Source organism: Heteronotia binoei, chromosome 5 (assembly GCF_032191835.1).
Source record: "Heteronotia binoei isolate CCM8104 ecotype False Entrance Well chromosome 5, APGP_CSIRO_Hbin_v1, whole genome shotgun sequence".
In the NCBI taxonomy this organism is placed as follows: domain Eukaryota; kingdom Metazoa; phylum Chordata; class Lepidosauria; order Squamata; family Gekkonidae; genus Heteronotia; species Heteronotia binoei.
The window spans coordinates 45,438,850-45,459,211 of NC_083227.1; the positions used below are offsets into that span (position 1 = coordinate 45,438,850).

A 20,362-nucleotide genomic window follows, 5' to 3' on the forward strand; every position below is an offset into this window, starting at 1 on the left:
GATTGGGGGTGCAGCCTAGAGAGGGTGGGTTTTGCAGATGAAGGGATCTCAGCAGGGTATAATCCCCAAAACATCAATATTCTCCAAGAGAACTAAACTGTGAGATCAACTGTAATTCTGGGAGATCTCCAGGTCCCACTTGGAGAATGACAACCATACCTGTGAGCTTTTGGGGTGGGACAAGGGGTCAGGGAGGAGGGGTGTCACATGATAGAGTGACAGCACTTCTGGGTAAAGACCTGCAAATGGCATCACCATGTTGTGTGATGCTGTAAGAATTCCTCAGTTCACTGTTCTCTCCCTACTCATTTTAATTTCTCAAATGTCTGATTTGGATATGTCTTATTTCAATATGAATGCCTGCCCTTAGCATGTTAAATATATTTATATCCATAATAGTTGCATATATATGATAATTAAGATGGGATTTGCAACCAGTTACAATTTAAGAGCCAAACTATATAAAAATCAGAGCAAGAGATCAACAAAGAGCCAGTATAAGAAAGCTAGTTTGCACAACTGAAAATGCACAGCTTAACATGATTGATAATTGACACGTTGACAGTTTCTGCAGCCCAAACACTGGTTGTTGTGAGTCCTTTGTGAGGAAGCAGAACACTCAGGTTCTCAAAAGAAGAAATAAGAACCCTGAGTAATTGTTTCAGTGCACTGGTAAAATCTTCACAAGTTTAGCACTCGGAGTATTGTTCTAGGATGAGCACAGACCAGGAAAGCCAGGTTCGGTATGGGGCTCACAAACTGGGTGGCCCCAGACCAAGTCCCAAACTGAACCGCTGAACAAAAACCCGCCCAAACATAGCCCTCAGTGGGCCTGCATCGTCTGGAAGTGACACAAGCATGTTGGTCCCCCTGCACACTCGCATCACTTCTGAGTGGTATCAGGCTCTGCCCCAGCATACCTGCATTACCTGGAAGTGATGCAAGAATGTCAGCAATGTGCTTGTGTCATTTACAGATGACATAGGCATGCCAGACCCAATGACACCTGGAAGTGGTGTGCCGAACTTGCAGGCCAAACTGAGCAGAAAAGCACAGTGAGTGTTCGAGGGAAGGCACCTTCCCTGAACGTTGGCTTATGAATTCTGAACCAGGCAAAGCCCAGCCCAGACTTTGGCTCAGGTTTAGGTCTGAGCCCATCCCCACTGCTAACTGTTTGCCTCATTTGTTTCCTTTTTGGGGAAGAATTTCTAAGAAGTGGTGCAGTCCCATTGACATCTTTACCTGCCATTTCCTTCACATGCTGGTTGTTCCAGCATCACACATGGCCCTCTAATATACCTTAACTGAGAGCTCTTGTGGTGTAGTAGTTAAAGTATCTGGATCTGGGGAATCCAGGTTCAAATCCTCATTTATACCATGGAAGCCTGCTGGGTGACCTTGAGCCAGTCACACACTCTTAGCCTAATCTACCTGAAAGGGCCAGTCACACACTCTTAGCCTAATCTACCTGTTTTATGTGGAGCACATAAAACAGAGGAGTAGAAAATGCTTTGGGTCCCCATTGGGGTGAAAGGTGGGATATAAATAAAGTAAGTAAATAAATGAATATTTGGTTTTCTTTTAAAACAACAACAGCTGCATTGGGCTCAAGAGTCAGATATAAGAGCTCATCTTTCTTCAATGTGGTGCCAAACCCCAAGGAAGTGTGTTCATTTGGTTTGCACCATCCTCAATCAAATAGAACATCTGCTCTTTATCAAAGGCAATGTGAGAACGGGTGGGTAGAGCTTTGGGGGCAATCTCTGTGCCCCATTAGGTTTACGAGGTCTCAAGGCATCTGTAAACTTCATGGGCAGTGAAATTGGTCTTAATACCCTTTTTACACCAGATTAGTCCACACAGTGTGTGTAGTCGTGCATTTATACAGGAGAGCTGCTCCTGGATAACAGGGCTGAGGAATTGGCATAGGCGCTAAAGGGGTGGGTTTCCACATCAAACCGGTTCTTCCAGAAGCCACTTGAGCTAAGACCCCAATTTGGCATCTGAATATGGTACTCCTTCCAACCTGTGCTCTTAAAGACTTCTGAACAAAAAGCCCTTTGTGTTTCTCCACAGCTCCCTGAAGGTTACTGTGTGTCAGCAGGGTGGTTGCTAGGTGATGTTTATCAGAAGCTATTCCTCTGGACAATGCTTCCCGCAGTTAGAGAGCCTTCTCCTGCGGTAGTACTTTATGAAGCTGAAATTATTGCACTTGATATCCTGAGACCATATCAGTGCAGCCCAGCCCCAAAGCAATCTTGGCATACTTTTTGTCTCCTCAGGCACAGCATGTTCTGCAGAAGTTTCATTTCAAATCAGAGGAATTCCAGAAGTCAAAGTCAAAGGCACTCTGCATTCCTCTAACCTCATAGTGGGATGGGAACTCGCAAGAAGGTCCAGGCAAAGATAGTTGGGGCACTAATCTGGTGTAAAAAGGGTATTAAACCAATTTCACTGCCCATGAAGTTTACAGATGCCTTGAGACCTCGTAAACCTAATGGGGCACAGAGATTGCCCCCAAAGCTCTACCCACCCGTTCTCACATTGCCTTTGATAAAGAGCAGATGTTCTATTTGATTGAGGGTGGTGCAAACCAAATGAACACACTTCCTTGGGGTTTGGCTTGAAGCCTCCCCTTATTCTCCCGTCGCTGCTTCTGGTTGGGCGACTAACAAGAATCAAGCTTTTAGTCCTGTACAGTTGAGACTGGGTTAAACACAGCTGGAAGCAATTTGGCTGTTTGGCCCTAGGGTTTCCAACCTCCAGGTGGCACCTGGCGATCTCCCACTATAACAATTTATCTCCAGAAGTCCCAGATCAAATCCTCCTGAAGAAAATGGCTGCTTTGGAGGGCGGGCTGTATATAGGGTTGCCAACCTCCAGGTGGGGACTAGATATTTCCAAGAATTACAGTTGATCTCCAGACAACAGAGAAGAGTTCTCTCAGAGAAAATGGCTTCTTCTAATGCTGGAGTCTGTGGCATTGTACTCCACTGAGAAACCTCCCTTCCCCCAGAGTCCACCCCTCAAATCTCCAGTGTTTTCCCAAGCCAGAGTTGGCAATCCTAACTGTATAGCATTGTATCCTGCTAAAGTCCCTCCCCTCCCTAAACCCCACCCTCCCCAGGCTCTACCCCTAAAATCTCTTGGTATTTCCCAAGCCAGAACTGGCAACCCTACTCATTAGTTAAAGCCTTCCAGACATGTCTATGAAAGGAAACTGGAGGGAAGAGAAGACTGGTTGAGTGGATCAGCAGCTCCAGCCTATGTCGGCTTTGCATTGGTGAAGCTTAGGGTTGCCAGTACCCAGGTGGGGGCAGGAGATCCCCCGGTTTGGAGGCCCTCCCCCTGCTTCAGGGTCGTCAGAAAGTGGGGGCGGGGGGAGGGAAATGTCTGCTGGGCACTCCGTTATTCCCTATGGAGACCGATTCCCATAGGACATAATGTAGAATCAATCCACGGGTATCTGGGGCTCTGAGGGGGGCTGTTTTTTAGGGTAGAGGCACAAAATTTTCAGCATAGCATCCGGTTCCTCTCCTCAAAACACCCTCCAAGCTTCAAAAAGATTAGACCAGAGGGTCCAATTCTATAAGGCCCAAAAGAAGGTGCCCCTATCCTTCATGATTTCCAATGGAGGGAAGACATTTAAAAGGTGTGCTGTTCCTTTAAATGTGATGGCCAGAACTCCCTTTGGAGTTCAATTATGCTTGTCACACCCTTGTTCCTGGCTCCACCCCTAAAGTATCCTGGCTCCACCCCCAAAGTCCCCAGATATTTCTTGAATTGGGCCTGGCACGAGTGAATTTATTTATTTATTATTTTATTTATGTAGTGAAGCTGCCTTGGTTTTTCTTCTCTGCTTTGGCAAATGTGGTAGAGCACCTGCAGCAAGATCCCAAGGTCAATCCCTGGCATCTCCAGTTAAAAAGGATAAGTTTGTAGATTATACAAAAGTCCTGCACCTGAAAACTGCTACCAGTCAGAGCAGACAATACTGACCTTGGTAGACCAGTGTTTTGACTTGATATAATGAGGCATTAAGTGATTATTAATATTTTATTAGTATTAGATATAACTGCCATATGTTACCAATAAAAATTGTTTTAACACAATAATGAGGCTCCTGTTTGTCTTGCTCTGCCCTGAATTCCATGTGTGTTTACTTGCTCCCTGCCTGTCTGCTTTATTGGACTACCTAGACCCGATCTGTAAAGGTTCTGTTTGTACCCTGACTAAGCTCTAACATCTTTCAAGCAACTAGAGAACATGCCCCTTAGCATGTAATAGACTTTAAAAATGTTATTTTTGAAGACCTAACTTCTTTTGTTATTCTCACCTCCAAGTCAAGAGAAAGTAATTAGGATTGCCAGCCTCCAGGTGGGGCCTGGAGTTCTCCCAACATTACAATTAATCTCCAGGCTACAGAGATCAGTTCCTCTGGAGGATACAGCAACTTTAGAGGGTCCACTCTATGGAATTACATCTTGGTTGAGATGAGGTCCCTCCCCTCCCCAAATTCCACCCTCCACAGGCATTCCTAATCTCCAGGAATTTCACAAGCTGGAGTCGGCAACCCTAGTTGTGCCCCCTGCTCCTAAGGTCATTAGGAATTTGTCTTAATTTTGAGGTGGGACAACTTCAGTCTTGACTCCAGGTCTCCAGCTATTCCATTTGCTTGCTGCCTCTCATGGAGTTTGGAGTCCTAGTTCTGTTTGCATTTTCTTACATTACATTATCAAAATGGAACAATGGAAGTCTGGACTGGGACACCAGCAACCCTCCCAGGAATAATGGGGTAAGTGTGGGCCAAGGTGTGGTCAGAGTAGGGTTGCTAACTCTGGGATGGAAAATTCCTGGGGATTTGGGGGCAGAGCCTGGGGAGGGCAGAATATGGGGAGGGAAGGACATTCAGTATGGATGTGGTGCCATAGAGTCCACCTACCGAAACTCTCATGTCCTCCACAGGAACTGATCTCTGTCATCTGGCAATCAATTTAATTCCAGGAGATCTCCACCCCACACCTGGTGAATGACAATCTTAGACAAGAGGAGAGAAAGGTAAAGGTTTGGGAAGTTGGATTGTCAGGTTCCTTCTGGCAACTGGCAGGGGATTGGGGGGACTTACTGGGAGCAGCAGAAAGCCCCAGCTGACATACAGCGACATGTCTATGTCACTGCCCAAATGACCTATAATTGACTTCACCATGTATGGGATGTTGGGATGATACTCTGGTATTTGGGCAAAAACTCTATGATAAATTTGCTTCTCCGATAGAGGTTTTGCCAAAATACCAGAGTGTTACCCTGATGTCCTGAATGTGATGTCATCACTTCCAGGTCATGTGGGCAGTGACATAGACATGTCGCTGCATGTTGGAGTGTTGTTTTCAGGGTAAGTTCCCCCCACTAGTCAGCGGATTGGCAGCAGGGAGGTGGGGCATGGTAGCAGGAGACCCTACCTCTGTGTGGAGGGGGGGGGGTCTGGCAACCCTATTGGGAAGTGGGAAGAAGAAATGGTTCTGCCTCTGAACTTCCCACTGATGAGCCTGATCTGTACTTTTTTTTTTTTTGTCGGAGAGTGTAGAACCCCCAGTCTCATCCTTGTTGACAAGTCCTGTTTTCATCTTCTGCTTCCTCTATGCCCCTTTCACTACTAGGTTGGTAATACCTCTCTGGGAGCCTGATTTGCCCAGGGCTTTTCAGCTGTAGAACATGATTTGGGGAATTTATTTTCTCTTTGAATCATCTTACAGCAGGCAGATATATGCTGCCTGAGAAAGGACATCCTTTCAGCCTGCACACAGAGTGTAAGATCTCCCTCGCCTTGGCAAACAACCCTGCAGAAAGACACTTTGTCTAAGGTTCCCAACCCTGTCTATATCTTTATTAAATATCTCAGCACAGTGAGAACAGCAATTTCCCTGGAGGAGCACATATTGTGCCCATCCCATTTTTATCAGCTGTACTGCCCACATGCTAGGAGGAAGTAAATACGCAATTTATTTATTTTTTTTGCAAAGACATGCCAAAAATGTCCTTTCTATTGCTTAGAAAGCCAAATCCAGAGTGGAAGTAAATGAGTCTGTGTAGTTTTTAGTTTTATAGTACCATTCATGTTCAGGCCATTTCCCTGAGGGATGTATGATTAAGATTTCAATAGTGAGGGACTGAAGAGAGAAGGGCAGAAAAGGAGGCATGTTTGGTTTTACAAATTCACAGCATGAGCCTAAACTCATTTAATTGAAAGCAAGCTCTCTTAAATTCAACCGGATTTGCTTCTCAGTCATGTCTATAGAACTGCATTTAAATTAAGGGCTAATCTTTAGAAACAGATTTTCAGTGGTGTGGGTTCCTTGCTTGCTTTGTGAGAAAAGACAGGAACCAACCCCTATATTCATGCCTGAAAGCCCAGGAAATGGAGGGGCATGTATCCTGTCCATGGATAATGAAGAGGTAAGTGTACATGTTAGTATTTTGACCTGCCCTCTGCCCTCACAGTCTTGCCTAAAATAGTTCTCCAGAGAGCAAGATCTCTAGATCAGGGGTCCCCAGCCTTTTTGAGCCTGCAGGCATAAGCTGATTCCCCACTAGCCTTGTCCTGGTCTCATGCTCCTCTTCTCCGCAGCACTTCCGTCCAATTTCGCACTAGTTGCCACAGGGCTGTGACTTGCCCTGCCTCTTTCCTGCAGCAAGTAAGATCCTCTAAAAGCCAGTTTTTGCTTGCCATGGGAAAGAGGTGAGGTGAGTTGCAGCCCAGCGGCAGCTTGTGCAAAATTGAACAGAAGCGCTGCGGAGAAGAGGAGCACAAGACTGGGACAAGGCTAGTAAGGAATCTGTAATATTCTGACACAGCATAGTGGGTGCAGCAACAAAAAGGTTGCCAAAACCAGCCACAAAATGGTTGCCACAGATTAACTTCAGTAACATGGTGTAGATCCTTGTGCTGTGGTGGAAGCTGCTGCCAAGCAACATTTTTTAAAAAAATCTCCACAGTCAATCGAATCTCCAATAGTCAGTCAGAGGCCTTAATGGGCAAAATCCCTACCTGGCCTCAACCACTTTCTAAAAAACACTTGACAGGCACCATAAAAGGTGTTGAAGGATGCTGTGGCCCATGGGCACCATGTTGGGGATCTCTGTTCTACATACAATAAGCCATTTTCAATGTGCAAATGGGACATTTTTACTATTATAGAATTTTATGATCATCACACATGGCATTCAGTTGCTTCCTGAAGTCTGCTGTGTACTTTTGTAAATTTACATATATAATTCTAGGGTCTGCCATATGGCATGCCTGCCACTTTAGCAAAAGGGAGGAAGCTAAGATGGATGGAAGAAAGTGGAGGAGGAAGTATTTGGAAGGAAAATCACGCTAGCTGGTCCTTTGTTGTTGTTCAGTCACACAGTTGAGTCCAACTCTTTGCAACCCCATGGACCAAGTCACATCAGGCCATCCTCCGAAGTCTGCTCAAATTCATGTTAGTTGTGTCAGTAACGCTGTCCAGCCATCTCATCTTCTGCTGTCCTCTTCTTCTTTTGCCTTCTGTCCTTCCCAGCATCAGAGTCTTCTCCAGTGAGTGCTCCCTTCTCATTTGGTGGCCAAAGTATTTGAGCTTCAGCTTCAGCATCTGACCTTCCAGGGAACAGTCTGGGTTGATTTCCCTTAGGACTGACTGATTTGATCTTCTTGCAGTCCAAGGGACTCTCAAGAGTCTTCTCCAGCATCACAGCTCAAAAGCATCTATTCTTCTGTGCTTGGCCTTCTTTATGGTCCAACTCTCACAGCCATACATTACTACTGGGAATACCATCGCCTTGACTATACGGACTTTGGTTTGCAAGGTGATGTCTCTACTTTTTATTATATTGCCTAGGTTTGCCATAGCTGTCCTCCCAAGGAGGAAACATCTTTTAATTTCATGGCTACAGCTGGTCTTAAATAACCCTAAAGCTGGGAAGAAGCACCTGACCAGGGATATGAGATGCAAAGTTCCCAGAATGAAATGACTGGGCTCTTGTAACACAAATGTGAGGATGGAAGAAGGAATTTCAGCAGGCCATAAGGCAGGCAACAGCAAACCACCTCTGAACATTTCTTGCCTTGAAAACACTGTAGGGTCACCATAAGAGGCAAAAAAGAGCAAGAAAATTACATAAATAAGGATGGTGGCAAGGTAGGGTGGGGTTGGAGAAGGGGAGGGAATTCAGCCTGGTACCATGCCATAAAGTCCACTCTCCAAACAGCCATTTTGTCTGGGGGAACTGATCTTGGTCACTTGAAGATCAGCTGTAATAGTGGGAGCTCTTCAGCCACCACCTGGAGGTTGTGACAAAAGGAAAAGCTATATAGAAGTAACAATTGTCAATACAAATCTTGGCTTGCTATTCTATATTTTGTAACAATTTGATCTCAGTATTATTTACAAAAAACACTTGATGCCAGAATTTAACAACAATTGGCAGAATAACAAGAGAAGGTTGATACACAGCAACAGCAGCAATATTACAGTAACAGCAGCAATGGATTGCCTAGGATAGGTAATTATCCATTTCATTCAGCTTCTTCAGGCTGCAGTACACTAGGAGGTTGGCAACCTTTTGTTCATTTCTCTGCTATATAACATTGTCTGACTAAATCTTTCCTGAGTAGTGACTGGACTTCAATATCTTAGCCAAAAGAAGTAATTTCAGTGTTTGGTAGCTTGCTGCGGCTTCTTTGCTAAATACTTTCTCAATGAAATCACCCATATTCACTCCAGCTTGGACTTGGGAATGCAGTATCAGTACAGGGAATTCCAGCATGAGAAGATCTTCACTGGCTTTTGAGCAGGATTGATGGGAGCCGCCAAGGGCTCCTGGACAAAAATTCCCTCTCCCCCCTTCCCCCTGCCAATAGGACTCTGATCCAAATCAAATACTGTAACAAAACAAATCACTTTGCTCGCTGTTACCATGCATCTATCTATAATAATAAAAGGGTCATGTCCATCTATCTGTCCCTTTGCAGCAGATGTAACTCATCAGAAAATAAATCTAGAAATCTAAAAAATGGCCACCAGCTTCAGGATGTTCGTGGGAGTTCTAGGGTCAAAAATGAAAGAAATTGGAATATTCTGCTGCCCCCCCCCTGCACTGATAACATCACTGAGTCACATGGGGGTGCCCAAGTTTGTGCCCCCAAAAGGCCAGAACCCTAGGCAATCACTTCAGTGATTTATATTTTTACAGTTATTTTTAATTTTTTAAATTTTGCATTGGCTTTTATTCTGTTTACATTAGAATTGGTATTATGATATATTTTTGCTATCTGTGTGCCCCCTGTCTGAGGGTTGTCCAACTCAAGACAAGATGCAAGAATCTGCAGTAATGACAAAACCGACAAACTATGTTAATCAAAGACTGAAAGATGAATTTGATAATAAATGTGAGCCTTTTATGATCATTATAAGCAATTGTAGTTACACGTCTGAATGGTTTGATAATCCATGATAATATTACACAACTTGAATATGAAATATTAAGGGTATAACTTATCAGTGTTTTTTAGTGACAACTACTATTGAGTGAAAATTCTACAAAAAATTACCATGAGGTTATTTATGATATACTATATGATGTCCAAGCTCTGCTCCCAACCTGAGTTTGATCCCGGCAGAAGCTGGGTTTAGGTAACCTGCTCAATGTTGACTCAGCCTTCCATCCTTCCGAGATCGGTAAAATGACTACCCTGCTTGCTGGGGGTAAAGTGTAGATGACTGGGGAAGGCAATGGCAAACCACCCTGTAAAAAGTCTGCTGTGAAAACGTTGTGATGTGACATCACCCCAGAGTCGGAAATGACTGCACAGGGGAGTACCTTTACCTTTATATGATAGATAAGATTGATAAGATCAGATAAAAAAAGATACTTTGAACAAGAAATGTCCTTAATATCTGTTAAATTGCCCTTATACTTTGTTTCTAGTAATTGTACCTATTATGCATTTCCTCCTCTTCCATTCCATTCAAAATGTTTTTATATACATTCTCAGTATGGCCAAACCTTTGGATACTTAAATAAGGGGATTGGGACCATAAATACAGATATTTCTACAAAACTGGGAAATGCCCCAAGTTTGCAGAAAAATCTGAAATGCATATTTTAAAAGAGATGGGGGTTAATACTTCTCAATAAAAAAGGAGCACCTGTAGCTTTGAGAAACATATAGGGTGGCCAGACCGTCCCGGGCACCCGGGAAAGTCCCGGTTCTGGCCCCCTATTCCCGCCTCCCGGGCTGGCTATACCGGGACCATTAGAGGTCCCGGTTTAGCCAGCCAGAGAGCCGGTGGGCCGCGCGTGCCGGCGGGGAAGGGCCCCTGCGCATGCGCAGGGATGCTCCCTCCCTCACTCGCCGCCTTCCCCGCCCGCGCGCGGGGCCCGGTGGCGGTGGCGGAGGCCGGGGAGGCTGCGGAGAGGCCGGCGCTGGTCCCTATAGGCCCTCCAGAGACTCTGGAGGGCCTCCAGCGACCAGCGCCGACCAGCGGAGGCCGCGGAGAGGCCGGCGCTGGTCCCTGGAGGTCCTCCAGAGACGAGCGGAGGCCCTCCCCGGCCTCCGCAGCCGCCGCCAGCCCTGCCAGCAGCACCAGCCGCCCGGAGGAGAGGCCGCCACCCGCCCTGGAAGAAGGTAAGCAGGGAGGGAGGGGGCCGAAAGCGGGGGGGGCGGCTGAAGCAGCCTGTCGGTCACTTCCGGGTTCCTGTCCTGCATCTTGACCTTTGTTATTAGTGACAGGCTGCTTCGGCGTGCCGCTGCGCCGGCCCCCTGGGTCCCACAACGATGGGACCGATGCCACAGGGACGGGCTCGAAACACTCTATAACCCCTCAAAAGAACAGCAGTCTAGCTCGCTTCCCCTGAGCCCTGCCGCCATAAGCCTCAAGGGGGCTCATTTTGCAGCATCTCCCAGCGGGAGGGTGGCACCCGCACGGGACACATATCAAATGAAAGAGGGGGCGCAGGGCTATCAGAAACAGCCAGCGGAGGGAGTCGGGAGACCACCCCACTGGGGGATCCACACCCCGAAAGTGATGAAGGTGGCGCAGATAGAGCCAACAGAGCAAACAGGACAAAATAAATAGGCTGCATTATGCAGCACAGTCTCACTGGAATCTCACTGGAATCTGACTGGCTTCTCAGCGTGGAACCCGTTCTCTCTAGTCTTCTCACTTTGAAAAAAGTAAAAAAAGAGTTTCATTTAACTTTACTTCCCCCTTTCCCTCTCTATAAATAATCTTGGTGTTTCCGGCGGTGATATTTGGGGGATTTTTGGGGACGTCACAGGAAGTGCTGTGAAGTCACTTCCTGTTTCCGGCAGTGGCATTTGGGGGAAATGATGTCATTTGGGGAAAATGATGTCACAGGAAGTGATGTCACTACCTGCTTCCGGCAGGTGGCGTGGGGGAAATGATGTCACAGGAAGTGATGTCACTTCCTGTTTCCAGCAGGTGGCACGGGGAAAAATGATGTTACAGGAAGTGATGTCACTTCCTGTTTCTGGCAGGTGGCACGGGGGAAATGATGTCACAGGAAGTGATGTCACTTCCTGTTTCCGGCGGTGGCATGACGTCGCCGGAAGTGACGTCGCCGGAAGTGACGTCACTTCCTGTTTCCAGCGGCGTTCCCTCCCCCAAAGGTGTCCCTGGCTGGCCTTCAGACATTATGGCCACCCTAGAAACATATGCCCTCTGTGGTCACTGGTAGGCAACCATAATAGTATTGCCTGCCTTCAAGCTTTAGTTTCTGTCAGGAAAAGGAAGAAGGAGAGGGCAAGGCTTTTTTCAGGGCTGTTTGGGTTTTAAGGGAGTATTAATCAGGGCTAGGGCTGGCATTAACTATGCTTGCTACCATGCAACTTGCATAATTCACCTGGGCCTGGACACTTGCTACTGTTCAGCACCCCACGAAAGGCAGTTGTAGTACAGTGCTTAGTTTAAAACTAGGATCTAGAAGACCCATGTTTGAATCCCTACTCTGCTGTGGAAGCTCACTGAGTGACTTTTGGCCAGCTGCACACACTCTGCCTAATCTACCTCACAGAATTGTTGTAAGGATAAAATGAATGCTAGGAGAATGAATTAGCTGCTTTGGGTTCCTATTGTGGATGAAGGTAGCACATAAAATAAATAATAAATATAGCTGATGAGGGGGTAAATAAAAGGTAGGTTGGTGGATGGCTGAGAAGGTGAAAAGAAGGCAGGGAAAGGGGAGAGGATATGGGTCTTGCCAGGAGGAGAGAAATAGGAAATAGTGCAGAGAGGGTGATCCAGTGGAAAGTGAGGTGTCCTTGGAAGTCCTTATAGGATCCCTACCATGCACCTGGGTCTGGTCCAGTGGCTGCTACAGCACAAGTGTTGTGGGCCATAGTTTTTTGGGTAGAGGCTGCTGAGGAAAGGAGGAAAAGCTGAAGACAGGGATGCAGATAAGGATAAATTGGCTGTTGGGTGGGAAGGGAAGAAGGTAGCAGGAAAAGGCGAGAGGTTATGGGGCTTTCAGTGAAGCAAAAATAGTAGGGAAGGGATCCGTGTGGGTCCCCCACTTACAGTGTAGATTTTTCATATTGATATTGTTACTAGCACTGAGAAACTGCAGACTATTATTAAAGATTTGCAATCTTTTATTATCTATTTCAAAATATTGTTATTATTGTCAGTATTAATCCTACTCGCTTTTGTTTTACTCTCCCTTCCTCCTCCTCCTATTTTCCTCCTCTCTGCCAGTGTTAAAAGCTGGAGAGGGAGTTGGTGCTGAGGCCAGGATTTGTGCTGCTTGCCACCAACGCTACCAGTCAGGCCAAGTTCAGCAGAGCACCTGTGTAGGCTAGCAGGCAGAGAATCTCTCTCCCCAATAACAGCCAGGCAGTTGGGAAGGGAGAACAAAGAAGGATTCTCTGCGCTTTTGCTAAGTAGTGAGTTCAGCTAGCATAGTGATTCAGCATCTTATTGACTACAACTACCACCCAGCACTCAACATGCAGCAATATATACAGTTGGGGCAGGAGAAACCCTGCCCCCATGAAGCAGAAATCACTCTGTGATTGCACCCTTATGGATCCTTTATTAGAATATGAATACTCATTGGCAGAGCCTAGGATTCTCTGATACTGTCCCTTTATTGCTAGTTTGAATTATGCAGCCAATCGGGATGCAGATCTTTGGATCCTCTCAGTCTATTGTGTTGCGCCTCAAGCTCAGGACACAACAGTTTTGGCTCCTTCCAGTCCCCTGCCTGGCTGCTCAACTTTGTTGAGGCTGCAGGTACTTTGGGGATTTTGAAGAAAGGGCACCGGGCTCACTGCAGGGATACCAGACTCCAGATGAGACCTGTGGATCCCCCAGAATGACAGCTCATACCTATACAAGAGAGATCAGTTGCCCTGGAGAAAATGGCTGCTTTGGAAGATGGATTCTATGGCATTATACCCTGCTGAGGTCCCCCCCCCCCCACTCCCCAAAACCTGCTCTTCAAAATCTCCAGGTATTTCCCAACCCAAGGCTGGCAACCCTAGCTCCAAATCTAGTCTGTAAGTGAGATTTTTAATTGCCTATAGTATGGGGAGGCTTTCATCTTTCTGCCTGGAAGCTGGAAGACAGGATTCCCTGGGCGAGGTTTTTGACAAGTGAGAGTTTCTTTCCAAATCATTTGGGAGACAAATAAGTTAAAGGCTGGGGACATTATTTCAGTCCAATTCCAAAGGTACGTCAGTCAACATGATCTTAAAGAAGCCAAACATGTTATTTTTAATGAGCGAAATGAGCTGAATCCAAATAGGAAAAAACAGTCTGCGCACATCTATCAAACTCTTTTTTGTTGTTCTATTCTGTTTTAATAATCCTGCAATTTGTTGTTCTGAGAGCACTGACATTTCCAATTTTCTGGGCAGTAAGACACAGTGTGACACAAGGTGGCATGACACACCTTTGAGTCATCTAGTTAAAACCTTTTGACTGAATGACAGGCTGTCTGTCTCAGGCACGACTTAATTAACTAGTCTGAAGTCAGAATATCACCCAGAAAAATAAAATATATGTTCCTTTGTGCCTGTCTGTGATTGTTTTGAAGTGCGTTTCCTGAGAGGGCATAGAGGGGAGATGAACATGACATGGATTTGGAGCCTAGGTTTTGTGCCGGATGAGTGACCTGCTTTTGATAAATAAAAATGCATAAATATTAGCTCCTGACCACTTTGGAAGGAGCTCTAGGCCTACCATCCAGCCAAGTCAAGTGACATTTCTTTTCCTACCTGGCCCCCGGCAACTGCTGCTTGATTAGGGTTGCCAGTTTTTTTCCCAGTGGCTCTGCTTCTTGTCTTTACACTACAGAAATGTAGTAAGGAATATTTTTCAGTAGGAGGCAGGGTCATGGAGGTGAGTGACATTGGTGGTGTCACTATGTCACTTCTGGAGAAAACCCCAAAATGATGTAGGGTAGCTCTAGGAATTGCTGGAAACTTCTGGAGCTACTCTATATCACGTCTGAGGTTTTTTCCCAGAAGTGATGTAGCAATGACACTGACATCAATTTTTTTTTAAAATTCTCCTCCTGCTGCTTGGATCAGCGGTGGGCAAAGATAACGGCCAGTGGGAGGTCTCCTGCTATAGCAGGACAGCTGGTAGACCTACTTTTCAGAGTTTATTTATCTCAATGTCAGAATTATCTGGCTTAGTTTGTGAGTGTCAGTACTGCTGTTAAAACTACAGGAGCAGAGGCAGTGAAATCTATTAAAAATATTTGTTTCTCTCCTGATTTGCCTCCATCCCACATTTGGTCTAATGTCATAGAATTATACATTACACGAAGTTCCATTATTATTTTTTAAGGGACAGTTTCCCTCCCCCAGTGAAGATGTTGAGGATATGTAGCAAATCCTCCAAGAGCTTACAAGGCTCTTTACAGGGCGTACTGTAAGCTCCAGGAGGCTTGACTGCATCAGGAGTGTGTAGCCTAATATGCAAAGGAGTTCCTGCTACAAGAAAGCCCTGGATAAGGCAAATTTACTGAAACTAAGCTGATTTGGCTCTGTTCAAATGATGAAAGCTGTTTTATACCAGGTAAGAACTGTTTTATACCAAGGACAGAACTAACAACTGCAAAGGTCCTCCTCATTACTATGCCTGTTGGGCACTTCTGGAATTTTGAAAAAGGGTAATGAGAAACACCAGAAAGTGAGGACCTGTCACAAAATGGCTACTAGAGAAGGATTACAAAATGTTGGGTGGTTCCAAGCCAAGCATCCTCCTATGATGGTGTTATTTTCCACAGATGTGGGTAACACTTTCTGAATGGACACAACCTGTAAACCCTCCTGTGGTCTTCCAAAGCCCTTTCTCCTCCATGAGCTAGAGGAAAACCTAGTTTGGTTCTTGCTTTGGGGAGGAAGAATCAAGTGAGCACTGGGTAACCCTTTGGTATATGTGTCACAGAACCAGGGTTTCCAGTTCTGTGTTGGAAAATACCTGGAGACTTTGGGGGTAGATCTGCGAGAGGCCATAGAGTCTACCCTTCAAAGCAGCCATTTTTTCCAGGGGAGCTGGTCTCTGCCAGCTGGATCTCCAGGCCCCACCTGGAGGCTGGCAACCCTACATGATGATAGAACTCATGAGTGCCAGTTGGGGATCATTGGCCTACAGTGAGTGGCAGAGGGTTCCCAGGAGGAAAAAGATCTTTCTCTAGGGTTGCCTGTTCCCCCATTTTCACCAGCAGGGGATGGTGGTGTAGGGTTGCCAGATCCAGGTCGGGAATCTCTTGGAAGTCTGGGGATGGATCCTAGAGAGGGATCTCAGTAGGGTACAGTGCCATAGAGTCCACCCTCCAAAGCATCCATTTTCTCCTGGGGAACTGATCTCTGTAGTCTACAGATGAGCTGTAATTCCAGGGAATCCCTAGGTCCCACCTGGAGGCTGGTATTCCTATATTTCACATTACCTACACCCTAATTATTTTAGCTGAAGATACCAAGGATTGAAACAAGGACCTTCTACATGCAAACCAAATGCTCTACCACTGAGCTACAGTCCCTCCTCAGATAGTACATGACTGGGAATTTCAGGTATGCTGCCTTAAATTCCATAACTGAGAAAGGTGCAATAAAAATGTAATAAATAGCAAGAGCAATGCTTAAGTGAATACGAAATGGTAACCACTGAACAAGCAGCAGTGTGGCCCTTGGGAACAAATATTCCCCAACTGCTTCATCTCTGTCAGGAAATACAGCAGAGATTGTGTTCAGCACAAATCTCTGGCATAACAGCGGCCTTGAAAGACAGCATGCTACACCAGCGCCAGCTCTTCACACCAGCTCTCCTACGCTATTAATCATGTAATAATTGGCCTGCACCTGGATAACACTGAATCACTTTCCAACGAAAGGCATGCCACTGTCAGTAATCTCTACGTGTGCTGGGGCTTTGATTAAGGCTTTGTCCATAAGGCCAGCTGTCAGCCAGCCCATAACCTAAGTACCAATAACGTAGATGTAATTGCTCTCTCTTACGAGGGCCTTTGAATAGATTTAGGCCCACCTTTGTATTACAGTGCTGTCATCGACGTATTAGGCTGCCATTCAAAACCTGATCTCATGAATTGAGAAGGGAACTGTGGGCTGGCTGTACTGATTATGAAATATTAAGGTGTATACATTACCAGCCAGAAAGACATACACCTCCAGGCACTGTTAGTTCCCCTATTGGCAGTCATACTGAATGGCGAGTTCATGAACTATATTAGACCTGGTGAGACCTGATCTCAGTATGCGCTCAGGGAATATCTACACTAAATACAAAGAATTTATTTTGCTTTCAGTTCAGCAACAGTGGTTTCTCTTACAAAATCCTTAATAGTGTAGTTTTATGAGGGTGTGGAGACTTCTATACTAGAGATCCCTAGCGCCTTTAGGCCTAGTTTACATATCTATAGGGAGTAAATGACAAAATCCTTAATAGTGTAGTTTTATGAGGGTGTGAAGACTTCTTTACTAGAGATCCCTAGTGCCTTTAAGCCTAGTTTGCATAACTATAGGGAGTAAATTCTGGAATGCAAAATTTCTGAAGATTTGGGGACAGAGCCTGCAGAGGGAGGAATTTGGGTAGGGAAGGGAGTTCAGCAGGGATCTGATGCTATAGAGTTCACTTTCTGGTGCTGCCGTAACCTGTAGGGGAAACAAAGATCTAAAGATCATTTGTAGTTTGAACATCATTTGTAATTCTGGGAGTTCTCTGGGGGCGTTTTCGCACTCACCTTCAGACGGCGCGACCCCCCTCTTCACCACGCAGGATCTGTGCGGATTTCGCACTAAATGCCGCGGAGCAGCCGGAAGAGCCGGAAACTCCCGGCGCAAAAGCCGCTCAAATGGAAACCGCCAAAAAGCAGTTTCCGTTTGCGCGGCTTTTGCGACGGGAGTTTCCGGCTCTTCCGGCTGCTCTGCGGCATTTAGTGTGAAATCCGCGCAGATCCTGCGCGGTGAAGAAGGGGGTCGCGTCGGCTGAAGGTGAGTGCGAAAACGCCCTGGGACTATCTGGAAGTTACAGCAACCAAACAGAGAATCACAGAAAATGGAGCAGGGTAAAGGTACATAGACCTCTGCAAAAACCAGCCTCAAAAAATTACAAAACTAAATGAACCTATTAAAAAGAGAAGTGTATTTATACAAAACAGTGAAATTAATCACATTTAAAGACACAGAACACTGGCCACGCCTGCACCCAAAGTACTATGCACGCAGACAATGCTGAATATTCCAAATTAAAGGTCCGGGTTGTGGTAAAGAAGGTCGATTCTCAAACGGAGTCCAGTGCTCCAATTTTTCTTTCAAGAAGAAGGGTGGGATGATGTGTTACAGCAAGGCAAGAAGAAAGCATGACAGGGTTGTACATAACTCCCTGTTTCACCCAGAGCTTCTACAAGTTTCAAAATGCCATTATACAATTTTCAAAACAGCAAAGCTTTAAAATTCTCAGCAATCAGTTCGATGAATTGGTTGTGATAATGTTCATACTAGAGGACTCCAGCAAGAACCACTGTGACTGTAACAGCTTTGCTGGGGCAGTGGTGTCCTTAGTTCTTCAGACTGATTAATGAACTTTACGCTTGGTGGGCATGTTTCCCTTTTGGACAGTTTCTTATGAATCTTTATGAATTGTCCAATTGATGATTGAGTTTATTATTGTTGAATAAGAATTAGAATGTAATTATTGTTAATTTATTTATAGCATGATTCTTGTTTGTGACTGGGTACATGTTTGTTGTTGTTCTTATTTCTATCACTAGGAGGCTGGCAACCCCACTTTTGAAGCTATCTCAAACCACAGTCGATAGAGATTATTTGAAGCGCTCTAAACACAAGAGCAGTCTATTGCCTCAATTATCACTGATGTGGCAATGATTTCTTTTTTTATATCTCATGCAACGATCCATCATTGTTTGGCACCAAGAGCCGTCACTTGGCACTGATCTGGAAGCTCTCCTGTGTACAAGAACTGCCAAATCATTATGTGCTCACTGAAATCTACCTCTTTGCACAGGTTGGCAGGTGTATGGCTTAATGTCAAGGTACAGTTAAGCCACCCTAAGAGTCAATGATGCAGAAAAGTTATCAAGAGAAGAAAAATAAGGATGATGCTAATGTTAAGGGAGGATCAGTTTTATTTGAAAGTCCAGTTACCAATGGTTGCTGGTTTTCTGTCCAGACACTTGTGATTAATTTATCATTTTTGTAGACCAAGGAAGCATAGGGGATTTAACACTTTATCATTGCAACAGTCCTGTGAAGTAGGGTCTAAGCTGGGACAGCAACTGGCCGAAGGTGAACATCACGGATGAGGAGGGATTTGGACACAACCGCCCCTCCCAGTCCAAATTCAACACTTTGCCCACAGCTGACATAACTTAAACATGTGGATTTAATAGCAAAAAAGTTATCACTTGTAAAGTGCAAAAGGGGACTTTTTCTATTAATTCCATTCCCATTTCTTCTGCAACCTAAAAAAACCACACTTGAAAGAGTTTGGAAATGTGTTTGGCTCAGGCAGTCTGACCTGACATCATCTTTGATTCAGTACAGCATACTGCCCTCGGAATGGCGAAGCACAGCTGGGTCTGAATGACAGCTGTCTATCGGATATTGGTCCCTCCAGCTCAGTACTGTCTGACAGACAGCAGCAATTATTCAAGGTCTCCGGAGGTGTCACCCAGTTCTGTTCCCCAAGACCTTTTAACTTGAGATTCTAGGGTCTGAGCCAGGACCTTCTCTATGCAACACTTATCCATTCAGTTAAAACCGATTATATTTTGCCCATCTCACCCAGGACCTTCAACATGTAGCATACAACAGTGTTAGAAGATCAGTATCAACACATCAAAACAGAGAAAGCAACCTCCCCCCCACATAAGGACAAAGAGTAATTAAAGAGACTCACAAGCAGAAAGCAGCAGGAAAATGATCCTACACGCCACCGAATGGCTGGATAAATATGAACATTTTCAATTGGCACCTGAAACTCGGCACAGACAGACAAAATGGGCACAGAGAGGGAATCTCACAAAAAGCACAGGGCAATGCCCCAGATTTCTGTGCCTCATGACCAACAGCAAATCCCATAATCCCACTTTTATACCTACAATCCCTCACTTCAGTTTTCCATTCCCATATTTGTTTAACCTTGCTTTTACATTTGCATAAAACTGCTAGGTAGATTCTCTGGAATAGTTTGACAGATAAAGTCCAGTAGCATTTTAGAGACCAGCAAGATTTTGGGGATATAAACTCTCAAGAGTCAAAGCTCCCGTTGTCAGAGCAGTCTGATTAATTAATTTTCTCCTTGTCAATTGGAACTTTTTAAAAAATAGTTCACAAACATTATTTGGGGGAACGTTTATGTGGTTTAAATGCCTTTTAACCAAGCCTGAACTTCCAAGATAAGGCAGGATTAAAAAAACCCACCACCGATAAAATTTAATCCATTTGTCAGTATGCCCTCAGTCTTCCTGTTTCCATCTCCTGCTCACATAGCCAAATCCATTGGCATGGCATCCGATTCTTTTAAGGGATGTCCAAAGATTATATTACCATTATTCCCTTACCTCAACATAGTAGATCAGCAGGTATCAGATGGCGTAATGCTCTTCAGACGATTGAACTCTTGCGGTAATATTGAGTTAACTCTTGGGGGGGGGGGGCAGAGAGAGGAATCCATAATTTCCATGCTGGGCAGGAAAAGGGAACATTGGAGTAATCATAGGGGGATGTTTTGAAACTGGCTCTCAGCAGGGCTTAGCAAAAGCAAGCAGCAGCCTTGATAGGCTTTCCCCCTACAAAGATGATTTCATACCG

At 45.2% G+C, this 20,362-nt stretch overlaps 1 protein-coding gene across 1 annotated transcript in view; it reads right to left on the reverse strand.

The window, feature by feature from the left end:
* Positions 1-20,362, reverse strand: part of FAM107A (family with sequence similarity 107 member A) — a 116,791-nt gene that overhangs the window by 83,606 nt on the left and 12,823 nt on the right. The window lies entirely within an intron of this gene.